This window comes from Cetorhinus maximus, chromosome 19 (genome assembly GCF_964194155.1).
Source record: "Cetorhinus maximus chromosome 19, sCetMax3.hap1.1, whole genome shotgun sequence".
Classification (NCBI taxonomy): domain Eukaryota; kingdom Metazoa; phylum Chordata; class Chondrichthyes; order Lamniformes; family Cetorhinidae; genus Cetorhinus; species Cetorhinus maximus.
Window position 1 is genome coordinate 59,101,221 of NC_135897.1, and position 16,878 is coordinate 59,118,098.

General features: G+C 43.2%; 1 protein-coding gene and 1 long non-coding RNA gene across 2 annotated transcripts in view; both read right to left on the bottom strand.

The window, feature by feature from the left end:
* Positions 1-16,878, bottom strand: part of LOC144694261 (uncharacterized) — a 57,722-nt gene that overhangs the window by 32,014 nt on the left and 8,830 nt on the right. The window lies entirely within an intron of this gene.
* On the bottom strand, positions 10,523-16,239 carry LOC144693825 (uncharacterized). Its single transcript, XR_013579606.1, has 2 exons — positions 14,344-16,239; positions 10,523-11,471 (listed from the first exon to the last, which is right to left on the bottom strand). It is a non-coding gene; the product is annotated as an uncharacterized LOC144693825 (long non-coding RNA).

Below are 16,878 nucleotides of genomic sequence, written 5' to 3' on the forward strand. Positions count from 1 at the left end.
CAGCACCATATCGTCAAGCATCAAAAGGGTTAGCTGAAAGAGTTGTGCAAACTTTCGAATCAGGAATGAAGAATCTATCCGAAGGTATTTTAGAAACTCAACTTTCATGCTTTTTTCTCAATTATTGTACGACTCCTCGTGCAACTGCAGGTTCGATGCGGTCTGAATTATTGATGAAACGCCGACTACATACAAGGTTAAGTCTGGTGTTTCCAAACTTAAAGGGGAAGGTAGAGAAGGATCAGAGTAACCAAAAATTGAATCACAATATTCATAGCAAAGCTTGAAGATTTACTGTAGGAGATACAGTTTTCATGCTGAATTATGGAAATGGACCTAGTTGGGTTCCTGGTGCAATTGCCTCAGAAATTGGACTCTTGTCATTCCAAGTGGAAGTGGAAGACCAAATTGTTCAAAAACACGTGGATCATCTAAGGAGTAGAGAGACATTCCAACGACCAGTTATTCCGCCTGTAATTTAGGTCAAACCATTAGTCTCAGAGGTGACAGGTCGACCTAGAATAAACGTACCTGATGTCTCTGTAGAGTTGCCTAACCCTGAATTGCCACTTTCTAATAATGTACCTGATGCTGCAGTTCCTGATCATGTCGATCCAGTGGGAGAGCTTAAATTGGTAGAGCTATGCCACTCTAACCGAATCAGAAAACCACCTCAGAGACTTAATCTCTAATCACCTGACCAATGTATATATGTATATGTTGTGGATTAAAATGTTCTTCGTAAATAGGAAATGTAAAAAGCTAAGGGGGGAGGAAATGTAGTGATTGAAGGTACTGCCTATTAGGGGCGACGTGGTTGTTCTTGACGAATGATCCCTAAGCACAGGTAATCCGGGGGCGAATTTTCTAGTTGTGGACCTGGTTCAAGCATGTAGCTTCCAAAAGAGCTCTGTAATTAAGTTGTATGTTTCAAGTAGAAACCTGTCCAGTACGTCAAGTCATTACAATAACTTTGAGGGGAACTTTGAGGTGGCAGTGTTCCCATATGCCTGCGGCTCTTATCCTTCTAGCTTACCCTTCAAAATCCTGGAACTGCCTACCTAAAAACACTATGGGAGTACCTTCCCTCTTGAGATCATGGATTTTGGGAGGTACTATCATAAGAACTTAAGATAATGTTCTTCAGGTACTGAAGCAATCCATGCCATATGCAGCAAGATCTAGACAACATTCAGGCTTGACCTGATATGTTCCAAGTAAAATTTGTACCAAGCAAGTGCCAGGCAATGACCATCTCCAACAAAGTAGAATCCAACCATTGTCCCTTGATAGTCAAAAGCATTACCATCACTATGATCATGGCTGATCTTTGTCTCAACTCTATTTTCTCACCCGCTCCCCATACGCTTTGAATCTCTGAAATCAAAAATCTATCTATCCTAGTCTTGAATATAATCAATGATGGAGCATCCACAATCATCCAGAGTAGAAAAGTCCACACATTCACAACCCTGAGTGAAAAAATTACTCCTCATTCCAGTCGTGGATGTTTGTCTACTTATCCTGATGCTGTTCCGTAATGTTTTTTTATTCATTCATGGGATGTGGGTGTTGCTGGCTAGGCCAGCATTTATTGCCCATCCCTAATTGCCCTTGTTCAGATGGAATTTAAAAGTCACCAACATTGCTCTGAGTCTGGAGTCAAATGTAGGCCAGACCAGGTAAGGGCAGCAGATTTCCTTCCCTAAAGGACATGAGTGAACCAGATGGGTTTTTACAACAATTGACATCGGTTATCTTTATACTTTTAATTCCAGAGATTTATTGAATTCAAATTCCACCATCTGCTATGGCAGGATTTGAACCCAGGTCCCCAGAACATTACCCTGGGTTTCTGGGTTTATAGTCCAGCAACAATACCACCACATCATTGCCTCCCCACAATGTTCTGGATGTTCTAGACTCCCCAGTCAGGGGAAATAACCTGTCAGTATCAACTCTGTCAAAACCCTTCAGAATGTTTTATTTTCAATTCGGCTCTTTTTGCCCATGTTTTGGTGAGTTGTTGTCGTGCAGACTTGCCCATTGCATGGCCCGTGGGCCGGATTGTGCCCTCCCGATTCCATTTTATGTGGCCCCCAGAGCCACTGTTCAAAATGCCTGTCAGAAGGGTAATAAGTGGAGTGGAAGACTAGGCAAAAAACTGCTCTGCCAATCACATAATCACTCTGCATTTGCTACTGAGATGCTCACTTGGGTGCCTATCAACAGGAAATGTGGGAGAGAAACTGTCTCTGAGTGGAGAAGCAAAAAACACCAGCGTCGCTAAGTGTGGTGGGGAAAAAGAGTGGAATTCTGCGAGGGCGGAAGGAGATAGACTAGCTGCAGGGCCCGGGATGGAACAGGCTGGCTACAGGGCACTGGATGGAACAGGCTGACTGTGGGGCCCGGGGTGGAACAGGCTGATTGCAGGGCCCTGGATGGAACAGGCTGGCTGCAGGGCCCGGGAGGAACCTGGGATGGAACAGACTGGAACTGACTGGCTGTTGTGCCCATGGCGGAACAGGCTGGCTGCAGGCTGGGGATGGGACAGTGAGAGTGATTGCCCTTGACATTAAGGCCGCATTTGACCAAGTGTGGCATCAAGGAGAACTAGCAAAATTGGAGTCAATGGGAATGAGGGGGAAAACTCTCCGCTGGTTGGAGTCATATGTAGCACAAAGGAAGATGGCTGTGGTTGTTGGAGGTCAGTTAACTCAGCTCCAAGTCATTACTGCAGGAGTTCCTCAGACTAGAGTCCTAGGCCCAACCATCTTCAGCTGCTTCATCAAAGATCTTCCTTCTATCATAAGGTCAGAAGTGACCATGTTCGCTGATGATTGCACAATGTTCAGCACCATTCACGACTCCTCAGATACTGAAGCAGTCCATGTCCAAATGCAGCAAGACCTGGACGATATCCAGGCTTGGGCTGACAAGTGGCAAGTAACATTCGTGCCGCACAAATGTCAGGCAATAACTGTCTCTAACAAGAGAGAATCTAACCATCACCCCTTGATGTTCGATGGCATTACCATCACTGAACCCCAGGTATCAACATCCTGCGGAGTACCATTGACAAGAAGCTGAACTGGACTAGCCATATAAATACTGTGGCTGCAAGTGCAGGTCAGAGGCCAGGAATCGTGCGATGAGTAACTCACCTCATGACTCCCCAAAACCTGTCCACCATCTACAAGGCACAAGACAGGAGTGCAATGGAATAATCTCCACTTTCCTGGATGAGTGCAACTTCCGCAACACTCAAGAAGCTGGACACTGTCCAGGACAAAGCAGCCCACTTGATTGGCACCAAATCCAGAAATATTCACTCCCTCCACAACCGACGCACAGTAGCAAGAGTGTGTACCATCTACAAGATGCATTGCAAGAATTCAGCAAGGCTCCTTAGACAGCACCTTCCTAACCCATGACCACGACCATCTAGAAGGACAAGGGCAGCAGATAGATGGGATCACCACTAGCTGGAAGTTCCCCTCCCGAGTCACTCACCATCCTAACTCGTGACTATACCGCCGTCCCTTTACGGTCGCTGGGTCACCATCCTGGAACACCCTCCCTAACAGCACTGTGGGTGTACCTACACCGCATGGACTGTAGCGGTTCAAGAAGGCAGCTCACCGCCACCTTCTCAAGGGAAACTAGGGTTGGGCAATAAATTCTGGCCCAGCCAGCGATGCCCACACACCGTGAATGAATTAGAACAAACAGGTTGGCAGCGGGGCCCACAGAGGATCAGACTGGCTGCGGGGCCCACAGAGGATCAGACTGGCTGCGGGGCCCACAGAGGATCAGACTGGCTGCGGGGCCCACAGAGGATCAGACTGGCTGCGGGGCCCACAGAGGATCAGACTGGCTGCAGGCACCACAGAGGATCAGACTGGCTGCGGGCACCACAGAGGAACAGTGGCTGCGGGGCCCAGGATGGAACAGTCTGGCCTAGAGGCCCGGGATGGAAAAGGCTGGCTGCAGATCCCAGGGTGAAGAGACTCATGTGAGAGAGAGAGAGTGTGTGTGGAGAGAGAGTGAGAGACTGTGTGTGGGATAGAAAGAGTGAGTTTGGGATAGAGAGTGTGGGATAGAGAGAGAAAGGCCAGAATTCTCCTATGCCTTCTGTTGGCAGGATCAATGACTACCTCCTGGGGAGTGAACTCAGGGTGGGCATGGTAGAAGGGGCTGGTTAGAGTGACGGGGGCAGAGGGAGCTGTTGGGGTGGGAGGTTGAGGGTGTGTCGGTAACTGTAGAAGGGAGGGTGAGGGTGGTTGGTCGGGACACGGAGGCTGACACGGACCCTAGGGGGAGGGGAGGAATGAGGAGTTTGGGCAGTTCAACGTCGACAGGGGTTGGGTTCTCTGGAAGGTCGGGAATGTGCACGTTCATCTGGACACCCTGGAATGAGAAAGGTTCAGGCTGGAAGGTGACAGTGGGGAGATCGAAGGTTATGCAGGGGGGTCTATTGTTATGGAGGAAAAGAGATGGGTGACCCTGGGAGGGGAAATGGTGGGGGAGCTGATCAGAAATCTGACCACTGTCATCCTTGTGAAATTGAAAGTGAGCAGAGCCTCGTGGTGGATGGGCACAGGTGCTGCATGGGAGTGTGGTCAGTGGGTGGGCGGAGATGCAGGTCAACTCAGACGGACAACTGAAAGAGAATCCCAGCAGGCAACATTGAAAATGCTGGAGACAGTGAGATGAGTATGATGAGGGAAGGCTCCGTGTGCCAGAGTGCCTGCACGAGGCTCTGAAAGGCCCAGCCACACACACACTTCTCCCTGCAGAAATACTCATGGTCCAGCTGCGTGCAGCTGCACTGCGCTTGAGCGGGGTGAGGGGATTGTGCAGGGTGGGGGTGGAGGTCTCACAAAGACTAGATAATGATGCTGGATGAGAACAGCAAACATTATTTAATGAGAGTGAATATATTTTGAGCTAATACAGTGACAGTGTCGACCCGTCAATCCACTTGAGATCAAATTTTCTTGATTTGACAAAGCCTATCACATCGAGGTGCTGCCCTGACAACCGCAGCAGGGGTGGAGGCAGCCTGGGGAGTTGTTTACCCTGTTGCCTTTGATGACTTCGGTGGCCGCCCTCTGGAGAGCTGAGGCCCTGAGGGCCCCGGCTTACTTTGGCTGCCCCCCTGTGGGCCAGGTGCTCCTTCGGCAGTGACAGAGGACGAGGTTGAAGGGGTCACAGGCAAAGGGGATTCGGAAGAAGCGGACAACCTCTGGGACTCCTGAGTGGATGGCTGTCCACCTGCCACCCCTCCTCCCTTTGGCTGCCCGAGTGCCCTGGTCTGACTCATTGAGGGGAAGGAGCACCTGGAGGGATGTCAAGGTGTGTCATTTCCCTCTCTTATAGCCACTGCATGAGCTCACCCATACCAACAGCGATGGACTGCAGGTCTGCAAGCATCTCCGGCAGAAACCGGGCGTTCTGCTGGATGAGGGTTTCCATGGCATCTGCCACCCTCCCCATGGAGACCTCCATGCGTGCACCTGTGGGCACCACTTCATCAGTGAGCAGGCAGATGGACTCCTCCGACTCATCTGCCAATCTGAGGGCTTCCATCAGCTCTGTGAGATGTTCCCCAGCCTCTTGCTGACTCTCCACCATGAGTTGGAAGGCTGGATACAGAGGCTCGTCATCTCTCTCAGTGAATATTTCCATTGTCCTTAATACTCTCTGAACTCGAGGAAGTAAAAGTAAAGGGTGTAATTTAAAGGTCATGGCAGGTGAGCTCAGTCAAATGGAATGCTCCACCTGTGCGACGTAGGAAGTCAAGGACACTTCCAGTGTCCATGGTGACCACGTGTGCAAGAAGTGTCTCCAGCTGCAGCTAATTGAAATCCTCATTTCATATCTGGAGCAACGGCTGGAGTCACTGTGGAGCAATTGCAGGGCTGAGATCTTTGTGGATAGCACATACAGTGAGGTGGTCACACCGCAGGTAATGAGTGCATAGACAGAAAGGGAATAGGTGACTGCCAGACAGAGTGAAGGCACTAGGCAGGTAGTGCAGGAGTCCCCTAGGTCCATCTCCCTCTCCAACAGATTTCCCATTATGGATACTGCTGGGGGTGATGGTTTCTTAGAGGAATGCAGCAAGAGCCAAGTCTGTGGCACCACGAGTGGTTCAGCTGCACAGAGGGGGAGAAAAAAGAGTGGGAGAGCAATCACGATAGGGGATTCTATTGTAAGGGGAACAGATAGACGTTTCTGTGGCTGCAGACGTGATACCAGAATGGTATGTTGCCTCCCTGGTGCCAGGGTCAAGGATGTTACTGAGCGGCTGCAGGACATTCTGAAGGGGGAGGGTGAACAGCCAGAGGTCATGGCCCACATCGATACCAATGACATAGGTAATAAGAAGGATGAGGGTCCTACAAGCAGAATATAGTGAGTTAAAAAATAAATTAAAAAGCAGGACCTCAAAGGTAGTAATCTCAGGATTACTACCAGGGCCACATTCTAACAAGATCAGGAAGAGGAGAATGGACCGGATGATTCTGTGATTGGAGAGATGGGTTGGGAGGGAGGGATTTAGATTCCTGAGGCATTGGGACTGATTCTGGGGAAGATGGGACCTGTACAAGCTGAACAGGTTGCACCCCAGCAGGGCTGGGACCAATATCCTCACAGCCGTATTCGCTAGTACTGTGGGGGAGGGTTCAAACAAGACTGCCAAGGGGGTGGGAACCTGAGCGGGGAGACACAGGAGAGGGAAACAAAGGTAGAAATGAAGGACAGAAAATTAGAAAACAAATGTGGAAGGCAGAGGAAACAGAGGCTAGCAGCAAATAGGGCCACAGTACAAAAATAAATGTGTAAAAGTCAATCTAAAGGTACAGTATCTGAATGTATGGAGCATTTGCAATAAGGTAGATAAATTAACAGTGCACATAGATGTAAATGGGTACAATATAATTGTGATTACAAGGGCATGGCTGCAGGGCAACCAAGGCTGGGAACTGAATATCCAAGGGTACTCAATATTTAGTAAGGACAGGCAGAGGAGGTGGTGTGGTGGTGTTAGTTCAGGATGAAATCAGTGCAATAGTGAGAGAGGATATTGGCTCAGAAAATCTAGATGTAGAATCAGTCTGGGTGGTGCTAAGAAGCAACAAGGGGCAGAAAACATTAGTGGTAGTTGTCTATAGGCCTCCAAACAATAGTTATAATGTAGGGGTCAGTATTAAACAGGAAATTGGAGATGCATGTAACAAGGGTGTGACAGCAATCATGGATGTCTTTAATCTACATATAGATTAGGCAAAAGAAATTAGCAATAATACTGTGGTGGATGAATTCCTGGAGTGTGTACGACCAGTGGAATCAACTAGGGAACAGGCTATCCTACCTTTGGTTTTGTGCAATGAGAAGTGGTTAATTAATAATCTTGTTGCGCAGGGTCCTTTAGGGAAGAGTGACCATAACATGCTACAATTCTTCATTAGGATGGAAAGTGAAGTGGTCTGATCCAAAACTAGGGTCTTACATCTAAACAAAGGAAACTACAAAGGGATGAGGTGCGAGTTGGCCAAGATAGATTGGGGAGCTTCATTAAAAGGCATGACAGTGGATAGGCAATAGCTAACATTTAAGGAACTAATGTATGCATCACAAGTTATATATTGCTTTCTGGCACAAAACCACAGCAGGAAAAGTGGCCCAATCATGGCTAACAACAGAAATTAAGGATAACATTAGATCCAAAGAGGAGTCATATAAAGTTGCTAAAAAAAAGTAGCAAGCCTGAGGATTGGGGGCAGTTTGTAATTCAGCAAAGGAGGACCAAGAGATTGATTATGAGGAGAAAATAGAGCATGCAAGGAACATAAAAGAAAACTGTAAAAGCTTCTATAAGTATGTAAGAAGGAAAATATTGGTGAAGACAAATAGGTCCCTTACAGTCCGAAATAGGAGAATTTATAATGGAGAACAAGGAAATGGCAGAGCAATTAAACAATTACTTTAATTCTGTCTTCGCGGAGGAAGACACAAATAACTTCCCAGAAATACTAGGGAATCAAGGGTCTAGTGAGAAGGAGGAATTGAAGGAAATTAGTATGCCTAAAAAATTAGTGCTGGAGCAATTAATGGGACTGAAAGCTAATAAATCCCCAGGGCCTGATAATCTATATCCCAGAAAGGAGGTGGCCATGGAAGTCATGGATGCTTTGGTTGTCAACTTCCAATATTCTGTAGATTCTGGAACAATCCCGGCAGATTGGAGGCTGGCAAACTTAACCCCACTATTTAAAAAAGGAGGAAGGGAGAAAACAGGGAATTACAGACCAGTTAGCCTAACATCAGTGGTAGGGAAAATACTAGAGTCTACTATGAAGATTGTGATAACAGGACAGTTAGAAAATATCAACGGGATTAGACAAAGTCAACATGGATTTATGAAAGGGAAATCATGTTTGACAATCGTACAGCAGTTTTTGAGGACGTAACTATCAGAATAGATAAGGGAAAATGAGTGGATGAGGTGTATTTGGATTTTCAGAAAGCTTTTGATAAAGTCCCACGTGAGAGGTCAGTGTGTAAAATTAAAGCACATGGGATTGGGGTAATATATTAGCATGGATTGAGAATTGGTTAGCAGACAGGAAACAGAGTAGGAATAAGTGGGTCTTTTTTGGAATTGCAGGCGATGACTAGTGTGGTACTGCAGGGATCAGTGCTTGGTCCCTAGCTATTCACAATATATACATCAATGATTTGGATGAGGGAACTAAGTGTAATATTTCCAAGTTTGCTGATGACAAAAACTAAGTGGGAATGTTTGTGGTGAAGAGGATGCTACGAGGCTTCAAGGTGATTAAAGGGAAGAGTGCAAGTGACAGCATCAGCACCAAATTGGTCCCTGGGATGAGGGTGTTCTCCTATGATGACAGGCTGAGTAAATTGGACCTATACCCTCTGGAGTTTAGAAAAATGAGGAGATATCATTAAAACATACAAGGTTCTAAATGGTCTCTTTGGTAGACGCAGAGAAGTTGCTTCCCTTGGCTGGGGAATCGAGAACACAGGGACACAGTGTCAGGATGAGAGATTGACCATTTAGGATGAAGATGAGAAGAAACTTCTTCACTCCAAGGATTCTCAATCTTTGGAATTCTCTATCCTAGAGGATTGTGGATGCTCCATCATTGAATATATTTAAGGCTGAGATAAGCAGATTTTTGGTCTCCAGAACCAGGGGTCACAGTCTGAGAATATGGGGTAGACCATTTAGGACTGAGATGAGGAGAAATTTCTTCACCCAGAGAGTGGTGAGCCTGTGGAATCCGTTACCACAGAAAGTAGTTGAGACCAAAACATTGTATGTTTTCAAGAAGGAGTTGGATATAGCTCTTGGGGCAAAAGGGATCAAAGAGTAAGAGGAGAAACTGGGAGCAGCTATTGAGTTGGATGATCAGCCATGATCATAAAGAACAGCGGAGCAGGCTCGAAGGGCTAAATGGCCTACTCCAACTCCTAGTTTCTATGTTTCTTTGAGTGTAGTGTTCAATGGTTTGATTGATCTGTGTTTGATTGTTTTGGTCTGTTCTCTGATCTATGTAAATTTATTTGATTGCTTAAGTTTGTTGTTTGAGCTAAAGTGCTTATGGAACTGAGAAGCTTACAGAGAAAAGACCTGGGGATTTGAGCTAAGACAAGGTGTAATCAAAATCCTGTATGTTCTGAGATATTTTAAAGTTTTGTAAATTTGGGTTTGAAATGAGGGTCAGCTTTGCATTGCTCTGAGATAAATTAGGCATCTAAGGTATATAGCATACTGGCGAATACATAATATTGGGGAATCAAGGGATATGAGGAGCAGGCAGCAAATGGAATTGAGGCTGAAGATCAGCCATTATTTTATTGAATGTTGGAGAAAGCTCAAGGGGTCATATGTTCTCCTCTTGCCCCTATTTCTTATGTTCTTAAGTTCAACTCATGGAACAAAGGCCAGTCTCCGGGAGATGAAGAGTGGAATATGTTGAAAATTTGCACCATAGTCAGATACATTATTATAGCCACCATTTTATAATAACTAACTAGAAAATTAATCTCTTGTTGACCCCATGGAGATATGCAGTGGGGATGTGATTGAGCAGAAAATGACAAAATTCACAAACAGCTCCATGTAAACTGCATAAATGTAAAAATAGATTGACTCGTTCCAAAACAGTAGTCAATCTGGCTTTCAAACCACTTTCTTACTTGGAGAATTAGTTAGGCTTAACTGGGTCATGACTGATTTTCTTCCCTTGCACAGTTCCATCTTTCATACAGAGGAGAAACTTCGCCCTAACTCCATGCCAAAACAACCCTTCATCCCTGTTCTTTCAATAGGCTAATGGGTTTCTGAGCTCTCAGCCAAGCCTCATTATGTATTCTTGGCTGAGAGTCCAGAAATCCATGACAGTACGAAGACACCTGAGTACTTCATGGTTTAAACACTGTGATCATAAAAGAACCAATTGGATAGGATTTCTTGAGTTTAACAAAGAAAGAGGTTAGCTTTATTACAGTTAAACCAATCTAAGTAAAATAATAAAATACAATCCGACTTTCACACACACACTCGAAGGTCACACGTGCACACAAATAGATTAAAGATTGGGGAAGGATAGGTTGGTCAAAATAGAGTCCATATAAATAAAAGGAATATACAATCTGTAGTTTGGTGATTTGGCTGGTTTCAGGTTGAATTCGTTGTTCTTGTGACTTTCTTTTGATGGTCCCAATGCTTTTGATTTACAGATAGGGATGGCTGATTTGCTGGAGACAGTAATACTGGTTACATTCTTTTTAGAAGTCTCTGTCTGCAGTGGGAGCGTCCCAGTCAGCAAACAGAGTTTCAAGCTTGCAAAGTGAGTTGGAGAGAGAGGAAGGAGGGACCCCAGTCAGGACTTCTCTTGTCAGCATCTCAGCTGCTTGTCCTCTTACTGCAGAGCAAGCAGAAGTTTAAGCACACAAAAGGTGGGCCTGTCACATGACCATCACCCGGTGATTCAAATGTGCTAGTCCCTAGTGTAGTCCCCCTTGCAACTTTAATCAGTTCATATCTGGGATTCCCCCTCCAATTGTTCACGTGATTGGGTTTAAGACATTCCCATTACAGCACAATGAGTTCATGTCTTGGGACCCCCTCTCAGCTAACGTCCTTTGTCCAAGTGATTAGGCTTCATGGTTTGTCTTCACCAGTTGAATACTTCAGATGATTGTTTTGATGCCTTGCTAATGGGGACAGGGTGTATGGTTCACTCATATTCCCCAAGTCATCGTCCTTGAGGAATCTTTGCAGAAATGCTGTCACCATCACGATGGATTGGAATGTGCAATATAAAATGATGCACATTGTGGTAGCCATCTTTAGCTGCGAGCTCAAATTACCATTAGTCTCTCCTTTAATAAGTCTTTGTTTTTTTAAAGTTCAATTCAGGTTTTCCAATCTATGGATTAAAAATCAATATTTAACATAAAGCGTATTTTCATGACGATTTGGATATTTTGAAATTGCCACAATCCGACACTTACATAATATAAACATAAAGGACGCTCATATGTTCCATTTAACACAATTATTAAACCTACTCTAAGAAAGCAATACTAACAAAGAGCAGATTACTTATTTTAATTGGAAGCTTCATTTAAACTGGCATTTAATTCATTTGGATCTAAATTAAACAGTTAAATCAGGCATCAAATGGCTTCTAAAATAAACCAGTTAGCACATTAAAACGAACTGGCTGATTTTAATGGTATAATACAATTGCTTTTATTGAACCCATTTCAGAGTCAGTAGATGGAATGCTTTTGCACCCAGTATACAGAGCTTTAGTGCAACCTCAATCTGAAGAGGCTGTCATGGACATAGTTCACACTCTTGCCTTTGGAGCAAGAAGCACTATGTCAAGCTATAAGCCACTACTATAATAAAAGCACTTCCATAATATAAACATAAAGGACACTCGTATGTTCCATTTAGCACATAATTATTGTTTTAAAATAATGCAATCATGACAGCTGTCTGGAAAGCAGGAATCTGGCATTGGTGGCCACAGCAGTAAATGAACCTATGAACAGGTTAGTCAATCCAGCCTGTCCCACAGTTGTTATGGTTTGTGTACCACAATATATACACTCTCCACTCAGCTGGAGCCTTGCAATCTTCTGGGAGAGACAAAAAAAGACTTAAAACCTAGGTATAGGCGGGGGAGGAATTGGAAAATACATCTTCACCCCTCGAAGGGGATCAAACTCGTCAAGGAGCCCATTCTGGCCTGATTACTGTTACTGGGTACCTACTTCTCATAAAAACTACACATGGGTAAAGTGTTGGCCTTTGTATTCACGAATGCTGAAAAATAAAATAAGATTCATGGAAAATGAGAGAGGTTTAGGGGTCCTGATTAACAATAAATTGAAGTTATCACAACACTGGCCGAAAAGAGTAGAGCAAATCAGATATTAGGAGGTATTAAATATTAAAAATATTAATATTAATAATTAATAAAAATTTAATATTGAGCTGAAATTAAGATGTTCCTGTTACTTTACAAATAACTGATGTAACTACGTGTAGAATACTGTGTACAGTTCCGGTCACCGCAGTATAATAGGGATATTGCAGCTGTTGAAAAGATATGGAAGAGAATTAGAATGATGGAGGGATGAAGGGACCGATAATGTAGAGTGAAAATTACACTCCTTCCTCACTGGAAAAGAGCAGGTTGAGAGATGAAATGTCAAGGCAACTCCAACTCTGTCTTATGTAACATTGGGAGGGTAATAATAGATACTGTAGTCCATTGTAGCAGCTGAGTCTCAAACTTCATTCAGATGAGGAGCAGGGGTCACAAGGCCACCTAATTCAATTAATGGAATTTATGATGCCACAGTAATTATATCATACATATATGTGTCAGTGGCGGTTCATCTGGTAATGCTCTTGCTTCTGACTCAAAATTTTGTGGGTTCAACAACTACTCCAGGAGCTAAGCACAAAAATCAAGGCTCGCATTCCAATGTAGTACTGATGAAGTTCTGCACTGGTGGAAGTGCTTTCTATTGGATGAGATGTTAAATTAAGGCCCTGTCTGTCCTCTCAGATAGGACTATTTCAAGGAAGAGCAGTGGAGTTATCCCTGCTATCCTGACCAAAATTTATCCATTAATCAATCAACATCACCAAACAGATTATTTGGTCATTATCACATTTCTGTTTGCGGGAGCTTGCTGAATGTAAATTGGCTGCTGTGTTTCCTACATTACAATAGTGACTGCAATTCAACAGCACATCATTGGCTGTAAAGAGCTATGAGACGTCCTGTAGTCATGAAAGGTGCTATATAAATGCAAGTTTGTCTTTCTTTATATACTTACTGGCTGATAGCAGCATGCACATTTTCTGCCTTTGAATTAATTCAGCACCATAGGAAACATTACAATGCCTGGCTACTATAATTTATTGTCTACTACTAAGTTGCCTTTCCTTCTTTTGTGGCTACAAATTTCCTATTATGTAAATTTACAATTGGCCTGCAAAGAAAAGACTTATGAGCTTGGTTCCAGGGTCAGGGATATTGAGTTAAATAGTTAGATTAGAGAAGAGAAGGTTGAGAAGGCATTTAATGATGATGTTCAAAATCATGAGGGATCTAGACAGAGCTGGCAGAGAGAAACAGTTTCCATTGCTGGAAGGTTCGAGAACCAGAGGACATGAATTTAAAGTGATTGACAAAAGTATCAATAGTGACATGAGGATAAGCTGTTTATTGTAAAAAGTTACAGATTCAATCGTGGCTTTCAAAGTGCTGCCAGAAAAGGGTGGGGGAGCGTTACTAGCTGAATTGCTCTGGCAGAGATCGTGCATGGCACAATGGGTCAAATGGCCTCCTTCTGTTTTGTGACCATTCTAAGATTCCTCTGCTGCATTGTGCCTGTTTAGTATTCCTCCATTGCTTGTGTTCTTCTTTTTCATACATACAGGTTTCCCAATTTCTGGGTAAAAATAGCAGTTCCAAAACCAATGGCACAAAACCTTTTGTCATTTTAAGTGGGCAAAAATTTGCTGTCAGAAAAGTCTCCAGCAAAATGCTTTAAATGCCAATTACAAAAGCATTAACGACTCCATTGACATCTGCCAACTTAAAATACTTAAACTTACACCACCAGATTTGGCAACTGTACACACCCATATTTTATGTCAACAAAATTTAAAAAGAGTGAATTTCCCACATCTAAAACATGAAATTATACTGACCATTAAATGAAGTCATAAGTGGCTTTTAAGGGAATGAGTTTTCTGTGTTCATCACCTACCATGATATTTGCATAATGGCGGAGGCCTGTTATATGAATTCTTCATCCAAACATCTGGTAAGTTATGCCTCATTCATACCCAGGAAAATCTATTCACTCTCATCTTGGGCATGTTCAGTAAGTCTCAAAAGAACAACAGGTACAATTAATGTATTCATTTGATGGTGCAAGATTTTTCTAACAACAAACAGAATATAGAAAACAATAATTGTAAGACATAACTGTATGGCACCCAGAATGATATGCAAAAACAGAATGATTTTGCATGGAATTTTTGCATGTCCCATGTCCTTAATATTCTTCATTCTCTCATTATGAAGCATTGTTCCAGGTGTTGAGTTGCCGTTGGTTACAGAGGCGGTAGAAGGATCATCCACTGTTGTAAAGCTCATGAGCTCTGTAGAGGTGTCTTCGCTGGTTTGGGAGATAGAATCTGTGACTGTCTGAATGGATGCATCATTCACATTCCATGTTTGCAATGTTTCTGATTGTGCAGTATACTCAGAACAATGCTGTTCTGTTGAGCACTTGGTTGCCTGAACGTAAGCGTCCATTTTTGAGGTAATATTTGTTGGTGAGTGGAATTAGTTGAGGGCTGTGTTCTCTTGGTAGCTGGACTTGTTGAAAGGATGGAATGCACAGAAAAATTGCAGCTCAGTTGGTTATCATGTAATGTTTGAATAGGCTGGCCATAAAAATCAATTGGTGTTTCACAAATTATTTCATTGAGCTTAATTACTTTCTCCTTGTTTTCCAGAATCCAATTTTTTAAATAAGAAATCCAACCGTCACAGTTCCAACTATTATTGTACAAACGAACTTCCTTTATACTTGGTAAGAAATCAAATAGTCCTTGTGGGACATTTTGCAATCTGTTCTTGTCTAATTGAATGATGTTCAGGCTATTCAAGTTCTTAAAAACGTTTCCAGCAAGAGCGTAAAGTTGGTTGGAAAACAGTGAGAGGTACCACAGTTTCCGCAGGTTACTAAATATATCCTCACTTAAAACAGAAAGCTGGTTTTCATGAAGTTAAAGCACTTGAAGGTCATTAAGGCCACTAAATTTATTCTTTAAGAGGATGGCAATTTTGTTTTGATTCAAGGCCAACAATTTTAAATTAGTCAAATTACTGAAGACATGATCTGGAAGATTGACAAACTGATTATCATACAAAAATAATTTCTCCAGTTTCTTCATTTTACCAAATGTGCTATCTGAAAGTTGCACTAGTTCATTAGAAAACATTGACAATATATTAAGGTTGGGCAAGCTATGAAAAAGTCTTGGTGGCAGTTCAACTAATCTATTTTCGGATATGAATAATTTCTCCAGGTTCTGCAATTGAGAAAAGGCATCACTAGAAAGATTTTTAATACTATTAACATGAAATTTAAGCTCAGTAAGATTTAACGATTTATCAAAGAGGCCTGAAGGAATATCAGTAAGTCTATTTTCATATAGTCTAAGAATTTGAAGATTTCTTAGCTTGTCAAATATGTTTGCTGGAAGAACACGGAGTACATTTACCCCTAAATGCAGTTTAGTAAGACATTCAAGATGGTCAAGAATGCCATTTGGAGGGGTTTGTAGTTTATTTTGATGTAAATTAAGTTCTTTAAGTTTTATAAGGTAATCAAATAGACCTGGATCTATTGTGGTTAGCCTGTTCATATTTAAATAAAGTTGCTTAAGATTAACCAGTATGTGGAAAAACTCCAATAGGCAGTACTTCCAGTAAACGATTTGCCAGCATAAGTGAACTAAGATTGTTAAGATTATTGAAAACTCCTTCAGAAACACAAGTCAGGAGACTGCCATTCAGCTCAAGTTGTTTCAAAAATATTTGACCTGCAAAGCTGTTCTCTTCTAGCTTGGTTATCTTCGTGTCTACAAGGTGTAGCACAGTAATACTTTTAAATTCTGGTCAATTTGTTGAACGTTAATACATATTGGAGGCTTCACCACAATGGCCCAGTTGGATAAATGTTGTATCTACTTTCAAACTGAGCTACACAGATCGGGAAGACAAAGCTAGGTTCAGGGCCGTATCTGTATGAGGTACCTGATCCCAGCCAAGGTATTGGGACACAATGATTGGTGCCAGTGCATCTATGTTTGGGAATAGTGTGGTTGAGGGGAACAGATGTTAAAGGGAACAAGAAAATAAAAAATTTGGAATTTTTTAATTCATTCATGAAATGTGGGTGTCGCTGGCTAGGTCAGCATTTATTGCCCGTCCCAAGTTGCCCTTGAGAAGGTGATGGTGAGCTGCAGTCCATGTGGTGTAGGTACACCCACAGTGCTGTTACGGAAGGAGTTCCAGGATTTAAACTGAGCGACAGTGAAGGAAAGGCGATATATGTCCAAGTCAGGATGGTGAGTGGCTTGAGGGGAACTTCCAGGTGGTGGTGTTCCCATGTGCCTGCCACCCTTGTCCTTATAGGTGGTAGTGGTAATGGGTTTGGTAGGTGCTGTCGAAGGAGCGTTGGTGAGTTCCTGCAGTGCATCTTGTAGATGGTACACACTGCTGCTAC